This window comes from Pristiophorus japonicus, chromosome 7 (genome assembly GCF_044704955.1).
Source record: "Pristiophorus japonicus isolate sPriJap1 chromosome 7, sPriJap1.hap1, whole genome shotgun sequence".
Classification (NCBI taxonomy): Eukaryota; Metazoa; Chordata; class Chondrichthyes; family Pristiophoridae; genus Pristiophorus; species Pristiophorus japonicus.
Genome location: NC_091983.1, coordinates 212,985,660 through 212,998,036, shown reverse-complemented (window position 1 = coordinate 212,998,036; position 12,377 = coordinate 212,985,660).

Sequence of the window (12,377 nt, the reverse complement as noted above, 5' to 3'; positions counted from 1 at the left end):
ATGGCTGATCATTCCCTCAGTACCCTTTTCCTGCTTTCTCTCCATACCCCTTGATCCCTTTAGCCATCAGGGCCATATCTAACTCACTCTTCAATATATCCAATAAACTGGCATCTCAACAACTCTCTGTGGTAGAGAATTCCACAGGTTAACAACTCTCTGAGTGAAGAAGTTTCTCCTCATCTCGGTCCTAAATGACTTACCCCTTAACATTAGACTGTGACTCCTGGTTCTGGACTTCCCCAACATCGGGAACATTCTTCCTGCATCTAATCTGTCCAGTCCCGTCAGAATTTTATATGTTTCTATGAGATCCCCTCTCATCCTTCTAAATTCCAGTGAGTACAAGCCTAGTCAACCCAGTCTCTCCTCATATGTCAGTCCTGCCATCCCGGGAATCAGACTGGTGAACATTCGCTGTACTCCCTCAATAGCAAGAACGTCCTTCTTCAGATTAGGAGACCAAAACTGAACACAATATTCCAGGTGAGGCCTCACTAAGACCCTGTACAACTGCAGTAAGACCTCCCTGCTCCTATACTCAAATCCCCGAGCTATGAAGGCCAACATGCCATTTGCCTTCTTCACCGCCTGCTGTACCTGCATGGCAACTTTCAATGACTGATGTACCATGACACCCAGGTCTCGTTGCACCTCCCCTTTTCCTAATCTTCCGCCATTCAGATAACATTCTGCCTTCATGTTTTTGCCACTAAAGTGGATAACCTCACATTTATCCACATTATACTGCATCTGCCATGCACGTGCCCACTCACCTAAACTGTCCAAGTCACCCTGCAGCCTCTGAGCATCCTCCTTACAGCTCACACCACCACCCAGCTTAGTGTCGTCTGCAAACTTGGAGATATTGCACTCAATTCCTTCATCTAAATCATTCATGTATATATTGTAAAGAGCTGGGGTCCCAGCACTGAGCCCTGCGGCACCCCACTAATCACTGCCTGCCATTCTGAGGAGGACCCTTTTATCCCTACTCTCTGCTTCCTGTCTGCCAACCAGTTCTCTATCCATGTCAATACATTACCCACAATACCATGTGCTTTAATTTTGCACCTTAATCTCTTGTGTGGGACCTTGTCAAAAGCCTTTTGAAAGTCCAAATACGCCACATCCACTGGTTCTCCCTTGACCACCAAACAGTATAGTGAGGTTGGGGACAGCATCAAACAAAAAATTAGGGATGCGTGCAATAAAGGTTTAATCTACATATTGATTGTGCTAATCAAACTGGAAGCAATGTGGTGGAGGAAGATTTCCTGGAGTGTATGAGGGATGGTTTTCTAGACCAATATGTCGAGGAACCAACTAGAGAGCTGGCCATCCTAGACTGGGTGATGTTTCTATGTTTCTAAAGGGTTGACGGTGGATAGGCAATGGCAAGCATTTAAAGATCACATGGATGAATTTCAACAATTGTACATCCCTGTCTGGAGTAAAAATAAAACGGGGAAGATGGCTCAACCGTGGCTAACATGGGAAATGAGGGATAGTGTTAAATCAAAGGAAGAGGCATATAAATTGGCCAGAAAAAGCAGCAAACCTGAGGACTGGTAGAATTTTGTAATGCAGCAGAGGAGGACAAAGGGTTTAATTAGGAGGGGGAAAATAGAGAATGAGAGGAGGCTTGCTGGGAACATAAAAACTGACTTCAAAAGCTTCTATAGATATGTGAAGAGAAAAAGATTAGTGAAAACAAACGTAGATCCCTTGCAGTCAGATTGGTGAATTTATAATGGGGAACAAAGAAGTGGCAGACCAGTTAAACAAATACTTTGGTTCTGTCTTCACGAAGGAAGACACAAAGAACCTTCCGGAAATACTAGGGGACCGAGGGTCTAGCAAGAAGGAGAAACTGAAGAAAATCATTATTAGACGGGAAATTGTGTAGGAGAAATTGATGGGATTGAAGGCCGATAAATTCCCGGGGCCTGATAGTCTGCCTCCCAGAGTGCTTAAGGAAGTGGCCCTAGAATTAGTGGATACATTGGTGTTCATATTCCAACAGTCTATCGACTCTGGATCGGTTCCTATGGACTGGAGGGTAGCTAATGTAACACCACTTTTTAAGAAAGGAGGGAGAGAGAAAATGGGGAATTATAGACTGGTTAGCCTGACATCAGTAGTGGGGAAAATGTTGGAATCAATTATTAAAGATGAAATAGCAGCACATTTGGAAAACAGTGACGGGATCAGTCCAAGTCAGCATGGATTTATGAAATGGAAATCCTGCTTGACAAATCTTCTACAATTTTTTGAGGATGTACCTAGTAGAGTGGACAGGGGAGAACCAGTGGATGTGGTGTATTTGGACTTTCAAAGGGCTTTTGACAAGGTTCCACACAAGAGATTGGTGTGCAAAATTAAAGCACATGGTATTGGGGGTAATGTACTGAAGTGGATAGAGAACTGGTTGGCAGACAGGAAGCAGAGAGTCGGGATAAACGGGTCCTTTTCAGAATGGCAGGAGGTGACTAGTGGGGTGCCGCAGGGCTCAGTGCTGGGACCCCAGCTCTTTACAATATACATTAATGATTTGGATTAGGGAATTGAGTGTAATATCTCCAAGTTTGCAGATGACACTAAGCTGGGTGGCGGTGTGAGCTGTGAGGAGGATGCTAAAAGACTGCAGGGTGTCTTGGCCAGGTTAGGTGAGTGGGCAAACGTGTGGCAGATGCAGTATAATGTGGATAAATGTGAGATTATCCACTTTGGTGGCAAAAACAGAAAGGCAGAATATTATCTGCATGGTGGCAGATTAGGAAAAGGGAGGTGCAACGAGACCTGGGTGTCATGGTACATCAGTCATTGAAAGTTGCCATGCAGGTACAGCAGGCAGTGAAAAAGGCAAATGGTATGTTGGCCTTCATAGCTAGGGGATTTGAATATCGGACCAGGGAGGTCTTACTACAGTTGTACAGGGCCTTAGTGAGGCCTCACCTGGAATATTGTATTCAGTTTTGGTCTCCTAATCTGAGGAAGGACGTTCTTGCTACTGAGGGAGTGCAGCAAAGGTTCAACAGACTGATTCCCGGGATGGCGGTACTGACATATGAGGAGAGACTGGATCGGCTGGGCCTGTATTCACTGGAGTTTAGAAGGAGGAGAGGGTATCTCATAGAAACATATAAAATTCTGACGGGACTGGACAGGTTAGATGCAGGAAGGATGTTGGGGAAGTCCAGAACCAGGGGACATAGTCTAAGGATAAGGGGTAAGCCATTTAGGACTGAGATGAGGAGAAACTTCTTCAGTCAGAGAGTTGTTAACCTGTGAAATTCCCTACCACAGAAAGTTGTTGATGCCAGTTCTTTGGATATATTCAAGAGGGAGTTAGATATGGCCCTTATGGCTAAAGGGATCAAGGGGTATGGAGAGAAAGCAGGAAAGGGGTACTGAGGTGAATGATCAGCCATGATCTTATTGAATGGTGGTGCAGGCTCGAAGAGACGAATGGCCTACTCCTGCACCTATTTTCTATGTTTCTAGGATTCTATGTCCATTTTACTAGTTACATCCTCAAAAAATTTCTAGAAGATTTGTCAAGCATGATTTCCCTTTCATAAGTCCATGCTGACTTAGACTGATCCTGTCACTGCTTTCCAAATGCACTGCTATTTCATCTTTAATAATTGATTCCAACATTTTCCCGACTACTGATGTCAGGCTAACCAATCTATAATTCCCCATTTTCTCTCTCCCTCCTTTTTAAAAAAGTGGTGTTACATTAGCTACCATCCAGTCCATAGGAACTGATCCCGAGTTGATAGACTGTTGGAAAATGATCACCAATAAGAACATAAGAACATAAGAACATAAGAATTAGGAACAGGAGTAGGCCATCTAGCCCCTCGAGCCTGCTCCGCCATTTAACAAGATCATGGCTTATCTGGCCGTGGACTCAGCTCCACTTACCCGCCCGCTCCCCGTAACCCTTAATTCCCTTATTGGTTAAAAATCTATCTATCTGTGACTTGAATACATTCAATGAGCTAGCCTCAACTGCTTCCTTGGGCAGAGAATTCCACAGATTCACAACCCTCTGGGAGAAGAAATTCCTTCTCAACTCGGTTTTAAATTGGCTCCCCCGTATTTTGAGGCTGTGCCCCCTAGTTCGAGCCTCCCCGACCAGTGGAAACAACCTCTCTGCCTCTATCTTGTCTATCCCTTTCATTATTTTAAATGTTTCTATAAGATCACCCCTCATCCTTCTGAACTCCAACGAGTAAAGACCCAGTCTACTCAATCTATCATCATAAGGTAACCCCCTCATCTCCGGAATCAGCCTTGTGAATCGTCTCTGTACCCCCTCCAAAGTTAGTATATCCTTCCTTAAGTAAGGTGACCAAAACTGCACGCAGTACTCCAGGTGCGGCCTCACCAATATCCTATACAGTTGCAGCAGGACCTCCCTGCTTTTGTACTCCATCCCTCTCGCAATGAAGGCCAACATTTCATTCGCCTTCCTGATTACCTGCAAACTAACTTTTTGGGATTCATGAACAAGGACCCCCAGGTCCCTCTGCACCGCAGCATGTTGTAATTTCTCCCCATTCAAATAATATTCCCTTTTACTGTTTTTTTTCCCAATGTGGATGACCTCACACTTTCCGACATTGTATTCCATCTGCCAAACCTTAGCCCATTCGCTTAACCGATCTAAATCTCTTTGCAGCCTTTCTGTGTCCTCTACACAACCCGCTTTCCCACTAATCTTTCTGTCATCTGCAAATTTTGTTACACTACACTCTGTCCCCTCTTCCAGGTCATTTTTGTATATTGTAAACAGTTGTGGTCCCAGCACCGGTGGTTAGTGGTGTCCCTGTGGCACACCACTAACCACCGATTTCCAACCCGAAAAGGACGCATTTATCCTGACTCTCTGCTTTCTGTTCACCACCCAATTCTCGATCCATGCTAATACATTTCCTCTGACTCCGCGTACCTTTATCTTCTGCAGTAACCTTTTGTGTGGCACCTTATCGAATGCCTTTTGAAAATCTAAATACACCACATCCATCGGTACACCTTTATCCACCATGCTCGTTATATCCTCAAAGAATTCCAGTAAATTAGTTGAACATGATTTTCCCTTCATGAATCCATGCTGCGTCTGCTTGATTGCACTATTCCTATCTAGATGTCCCGCTATTTCTTCCTTAATAATAGTTTCAAGCATTTTCCCCACTACAGATGTTAAACTAACCGGCCTATAGTTACCTGCCTTTTGTCTGTCCCCTTTTTTAAACGGAGGCATTACATTAGCTGCTTTCCAATCCGCTGGTACCTCCCCAGAGTCCAGAGAATTTTGGTAGATTATAACGAATGTATCTGCTATAACTTACGCCATCTCTTTTAATACCCTGGGATGCATTTCATCAGGACCAGGGGTCTTGTCTACCTTGAGTCCCATTAGCCTGTCCAGCACTACCCCCCTAGTGATAGTGATTGTCTCACGGTCCTCCTTTCCCACATTCCTGTGACCAGCAATTTTTGGCATGGTTTTTGTGTCTTCCACTGTGAAGACCGAAGCAAAATAATTGTTTATGGTCTAGCCATTTCCACATTTCCCATTATTAAATCCCCCTTCTCATCTTCTAAGGGACCAACACTTACTTTAGTCACTCTTTTCCATTTTATATATCTGTAAAAGCTTTGACGATCCATTTTTATGTTTTGCGCAAGTTTACCTTCGTAATCTATCTTTCCTTTCTTTATTGCTTTCTTAGTCATTCTTTGCTGTCGTTTAAAATTTTCCCACTCTTCTATTTTCCCACTAACCTTGGCCACCTTATACGCATTGGTTTTTAATTTGATACTCTCCTTTATTTCCTTGGTTATCCACGGCTGGTTATCCCTTCTCTTACCGCCCTTCTTTTTCACTGGAATATATCCACTATTTCTAGGGCCACTTCCTTAAGTACTCTGGGATGCAGACTATCAGGCCTGGGAATTTATCAGCCTTCAATCCCATCAATTTCCCAAACACAATTTCCTGACTAATTAGGATTTCCTTCAGTTCCTCCTTCTCGCTAGACCCTCGGTCCCCTAGTATTTCTGGAAGGTTATATGTGTCTTCCTTCATGAAGACAGAACCAAAGTATTTGTTCAATTGGTCTGCCATTTCTTTGTTCTCCATTATAAATTCACCTGTATCTGACTGCAAGGGACCTACGTTTGTCTTCACTAATCTTTTTCTCTTCACATATCTATAAAAGCCTTTGCAGTCAGTTTTTATGTTCCCGGCAAGCTTCCTCTCATACTCTATTTTCCCCCTCCTAATTAAACCCTTTGTCCTCCTCTGCTGAATTCTAAATTCATCCCAGTCCTCAGGTTTGCTGCTTTTTCTAGCCAATTTATATGCCTCTTCCTTGGATTTAAAACTATCCCTAATTTTTCTTGTTCGCCACGGTTGAGCCACCTTCCCCGTTTTATTTTTACTCCAGACAGGGATGTACAATTGTTGAAGTTCATCCATGTGATCTTTAACTATTTGCCATTGCCTATCCACCGTCAACCCTTTAAGTATCATTCGTCAGTCTATTCTAGCCAATTCACATCGCATACCATCGAAGTTACCTTTCGTTAAGTTCACTACCCTAGTCTCTGAATTAATTGTATCACTCTCCATCTTAATAAAGAATTCTACCATATTATGGTCACTCTTCCCCAAGGGGCCTCGCACAACATGATTGCTAATTAGTCCTTTCTCATTACACATCACCCAGTCTAGGATGGCCAGCTCTCTGGTTGGTTCCTCGACATATTGGTCTAGAAAACCAATACACTCCAGGAAATCCTCCTCCACCGTATTGCTACCAGTTTGGTTAGTCCACTGTGTATTTTGATTAAAGTCACCCATGATAACTGCTGTACCTTTATTGCACACATCCCTTTTTTCTTGTTTGATGCTGTCCCCAACCTTACTACTACTGTTTGGTGGTCTGTTCACAACTCCCACTAGCGTTTTCTGCCCTTTAGTATTCCGCAGCTCCACCCATGCTGATTCCAATTCATCCAGGCTAATGTCCCTCCTTACTATTGCATTAATTTCCTCTTTAACCAGCAACACCACCCCACCTCCTTTTCCTTTCTGTCTATCCTTTCTGAATGTTGAATACCCCTGGATGTTGAGTTCTCAACTTTGGTCACCCTGGAGCCAAGTCTCCGTAATCCCAATTATATCATATTCGTTAATAGCTGCCTGCGCAGTTAATTCATCCACCTTATTCCGAATACTCCTCGCATTGAGACTCAGAGCCTTCAGGCTTGTCTTTTTAACACACTTTGTCCCTTTAGAATGTTGCTGTAATGCGGCCCTTTTTGATTTTTGCTGGGTTTCTCTGCCCTCCACTTTTACTTTTCTTCTTTCTATCTTTTGCTTCTGCCTCCATTTTACTTCCCTCTGTCTCCCTGCATAGGTTCCCATCCCCCTGCCATATTAGTTTAACCCCTCCCCAACAGCACTAGCAAACACTCCCCCAAGGACATTGATTTCGGTCTTTCCCAGGTGCAGACCATCCTTGAAATCTTGAAACTCCTGACTGGTGAAGCATGATCCATTGTCGCTGACAACGATGTCTGGCAGACCATGTGTCGCGAACATGACACTGAGATTCTCAATGGTAGCTGTGGATGTGCTGGATGACATGATTATATACTCTATCCACTTCAAATATGCATCCACCACAACTAAAAACATATTCCCCAGGAAGGGACCTGCAAAGTTTATGTGGATCCTGGACCATGGCTTGGACGGCCACGACCACAGACTCAGCGGCGATTCCGTTGGTGCTTTGCTGAGCTGCATGCAAGTGTTGCACTGATGCACACATGATTCAAGCTCAGATTCAATTCCCGGCCACCATACATGAGACCTGGCGATGGCTTTCATCATTACAATACCGGGATGTGTGCTATGCAGCTCATGTACAAATTTCTCTTTCTCTTTCTTGGGCATAACAACACGATTGCCCCATAGTATATAATCTGACTGAATAGACAGTTCGTCTTTGCGATGAATATAATGTTTGGTCTCCTCACACATTTGCTTGGGTATGACAGACCAATCTGGTCTGAGGATGCAACTCTTCACCACCGATAAAATCAAGTCCTGGCTGGTCCAGGTCTTAACTTGTTGAGCCATGACAGGGGTTCCTTCACTCTCAAAAGCATCCATAACTAACAATAGGTCCGCCGGTTGTGGCGTTTCCACCTCCGGTGTGGGCAATGGCAGACGGCTCAAAGCATCAACACAATTCTCGGTGCCAGGTCTATGGTGAATAATGTAATCATAAGTGGATAATGTCAGCATGGATGCGAGATGAAGTATTGGTATTAATTCTTTGGTTTTCGAGAACAGTGAAATGAGCGGATTGTGATCTGTCTCCAGTTCAAACCGAAGACCAAACAGGTACTGATGCATCTTTTTAACCCCATACACACAGGCTAGTGCTTCTTTCTCTACCATGCTGTTGGCTCTTTCCACTTTAGACAAACTTTTTGAAGCATATCCAACTGGTTAAAGTTTACCCGACTCATTAGCTTGTTGGAGTACGCAACCAATTCCATATGACGAAGCATTACAGGCCAATACTAAACGATTACATGGGTCATAATGTACCAGCAGCTTGTTAGAGCAAAGCAGATTAGTGCCTTTCTCAAAAGCTCTGTTTTGAGATGCACCTCACACCCAGTTGTCGCCTTTTCTTAGCAGCATGTGCAGTGGTTCTAATAAGGTGCTCTATTTAGGTAGGAAGTTGCCGAAGTAGTTGAATAGACCCAGGAACGAATGCAGCTCCGTCACATTCTGCAGCTTGGGTGCATTCTTAATGACCTTGGTATTTGCGTCCGTGGGCCTGATGCCGTCAGCAGCAATTTTCCTCCCCAGGAATTCGACCTCTGGTGCCATGAAGACGCACTTCGAGCGTTTCAGTCTGAGTCCCACTTTGTCCAGATGATGTAAAACCTCTTCCAGGTTATTCAGATGTTCCTCGGAGTCACGACCTGTGATCAGGATGTCTTCTTGGAACACGACGGTTCTGGGAACGGACTTCAGTAGACTCTCCATGTTCCTCTGAAATATTGCTGCAGCCGAGCGAATTCCACCTGTGATAAATAAACTGTCCTTTATGGTGTTACTGCACGTAAGTCTCTTCGACGTCTCGACCAGCTCCTGTGTCATGTAGGCCAACGTCAAATCCAGTTTGGTGAACGACTTCCCCCCGGCTAGCGCTGCAAACAAGTCATCAGCCTTCGGTGATGAGTACTGATCCTGTTTCGAAACCCTGTTGATTGTAGCCTTGTAGGCTCCACAGATTCTGACTGTGCCATCACTTTTCAGCACAGGAACAATGGGGCTGGCCCATTCATTAAATTCAACCAGTGATATGATCCCTTCACGCTGGAGTCTGTCCAGTTCAATTTCAACCTTCTCCCTCATCATATACGGAACTGCCCGAGCTTTATGATGGACGGATCTTGCATCCGTGTCCACGTGGATCTGCATCTTGGCTCCCGTGAAGTTGCCGATACCTGGTTTGAACAGCGAGGGGAACTTGCTCAGTACTTGGGCACATGTATCTTTCTCCGACGACAATGCCTTGATGTAGTTCCAAGCGCATCTAATTTTTTTCAAGCCAGTTCCTGTTGAACAGCATTGGGCCATTGCATGGGACAATCCATAGCGGTAACTCGTGAACCGCACCGTCATACGACACTTTAATTGTGGCACGGCCAATCACCGTTATGAGTTCTTTGGTGTGTGTGCGCAACTTGGCATTGACTGGACTCAGCCTGGGCCTCACAGCCTTAGTATCCCACAGCTTGTCGAATGCCCTCTGGCTCATTATCGATTGACTTGCCCCCGTGTCCAGTTCCAGAGGGAGTTAGATATGGCCCTTACGGTTAAAGGGATCAAGAGATATGGAGAGAAAGCAGGAAAGGGGTACTGAAGGAATGATTAGACATGATCTTATTGAATGGTGGTGCAGGCTCGAAGGGCCGAATGGCCTACTCCTGCACCTATTTTTTATGTTTCTATGTTTCTATGTTTCCATCGATACAGGCACCCTATTACATTTCAAGTTGACCATTATCGGTTTGCTCTTAGTTAGGAATGAGTACAGTCCATACACTTCTTCCTCTGGTATCTCAGATTGCGTATCTGGATCCGCACTAGTCTGACCATCATCCTCCACATAGTGTGTCGCAGCACGCTTGCTCATCTGCGGACACTTGCGCTGGAGATGCCCCACTCTCAGACAGACTTTGCAACTATATTGCTTAAATCAGCACTGCTGGTGCCGGTGATTTCCCCCACAACGCCAACATGGAGAAATGGGCAGCCACAGGTTTCGTGTCCGCAGTCGGGTAGGACCTATCATGTGCCGCTCTGCCGAATGCCGAATCAATCATATTTACAGTGCTTGCCGAGTTTCGATTTTTCACTGATATCTGCTTTAGACTTCTATCCGTCGTCATGCATGACTGAGCGATCATGATGGCCCTGTTCAAGTCCAGTAGTTTGCGCAGGATCACCTCGTGGTTGATGCCGATTACAAAGAAGTCCCGCAGCATGTCTGCCAACACAGCCCCGAACTTACATGGTCCTGCTAGACGTCTCAGGTCGGCAATAAATTCCGCCACATTCTGGCCCTCTGAGCAAACATGCGTGTAAAGTCTGTATCTCGAGATTATGATGCCTTCGTCTGGCTTAAGGTGATCCTTCATACATCTTCTCTGTTCGACTCACAAACAGGAGTAGATTCTTTATCAGACCATAAATTTTTGGACCGCAAACCGTGAGGAACACTGTCCGGCACCGATCTGCGTCGCCGACCTCTTCCATTTTGTTGGTCACAAAGATCTGGCTCAAACGGCTCACAAAGTCTGCCCAATCTTCTCCTTCCATGAATCATTTCAACAATACAATTGTGCTCATTTTTGCATGCAAAGGTTTTTGTTGCCTCGTCGCCAAATGTAGTGTATGCAGTAACTGTTAGACTGGGTACTGTTTAACTCCAAGAGGTATGACCTTGGCTCTGCTTTATTAAGGCCCAAAGTGACTGATACACAAAATGGCTGGCCTTTTATACTTTGGCTGCGCACTCGTGCATGCAGCCCAATGGCCTCCAACAGTGACACCATCTAGTGGCTAGTGACAGGAACAATCTCAGACACCGACTATTATTCCCTGACCATTGATCAATATCAGACCATGACTGAGTGACAGGAAACTGGCTGGTTGCACAGCGAGAACCCCTGTATCGCTCACCCTCAGCTGTAGAGTCCTGCCATAGCTGAGCAGATTAGTGAAGGAGAAGAGCTGAGGACTGATAAAACTCACTTCCAACATTGGCTGGTGTATTTGCACCACCGCCAACCCTGGGACACGTAAAACCTGCACGGGATGAGTGAACTGTATGTGGTTCAGAAATGATCAGTTTGAACCAAACTGACACTCACTGACCTAACGCAGATCCAGAGCCATACCAACAGACTGAATCTCAGACTGAGCTGACACTTCACTGCAGTGCCTGGGAAGTGCTGCATTGTTGGTGACATTTCTTTTGGGTGAGATGTTAAACTGAGGTCCCACCTGCCCTGTGAAAAGATCGGACGGCATTATTATAAGAGCAGGGGAAGCTCCCTCGATGCCCTGGCCAATATAGATCCCTCCATGAGCGCCACCAAATAATAGATCATTTGTTTAATTGCTGTTTGTGGGATCTTGCTGTGTGCAAATTGGCTGCCGAATCTCAAAGCCAGATCGAAATCCTGGGCTTCCAGCCAGCAGCACAAGGGAAAGTGAGAGTCAGCTCCAAATATTTTGCTGCTTCCGATTTTATTACTGCAATGGAAGCTTCTGCCATTTTTAAGAAACAATGGAAAGGCCCAAATTGCGATCTTTATTGCAACATTTGGTTAGGGGGCAGGCCCCATTACCTGTGCTTCCAGGCCGCCGCTCTTTCCTACTTTTATCACGTTTGACATGAAGGAACCATCAAATTACACAAGGTAATGCTAGAGAAATGAAACTAATCACAAATAAAAGCTGTCAGTTTAATATTACCGGGTGACAGACGACCGAGGCAATACAGAGTTGCTCAGGTTTAATACAGGAAGGTAATTTGCATCCTATTTTATACGATAATAAAACAGCAAGAGAAGAGAGCTGACGGTTGCCAATTGTAAAAAAGCACTTTGCTCTTCAAACCTGCACTGGGTGGATTTCAGTCTGCAAATTATAGAGTCATGAAATGCATTCCCCCCCCTCCCCCCCCATGTTTGGTGATAAAGTGCCAGTGGAAACTATGCTGCAAATCGACTTGCCATGGTTCTGTGCAATGTATTCGGTA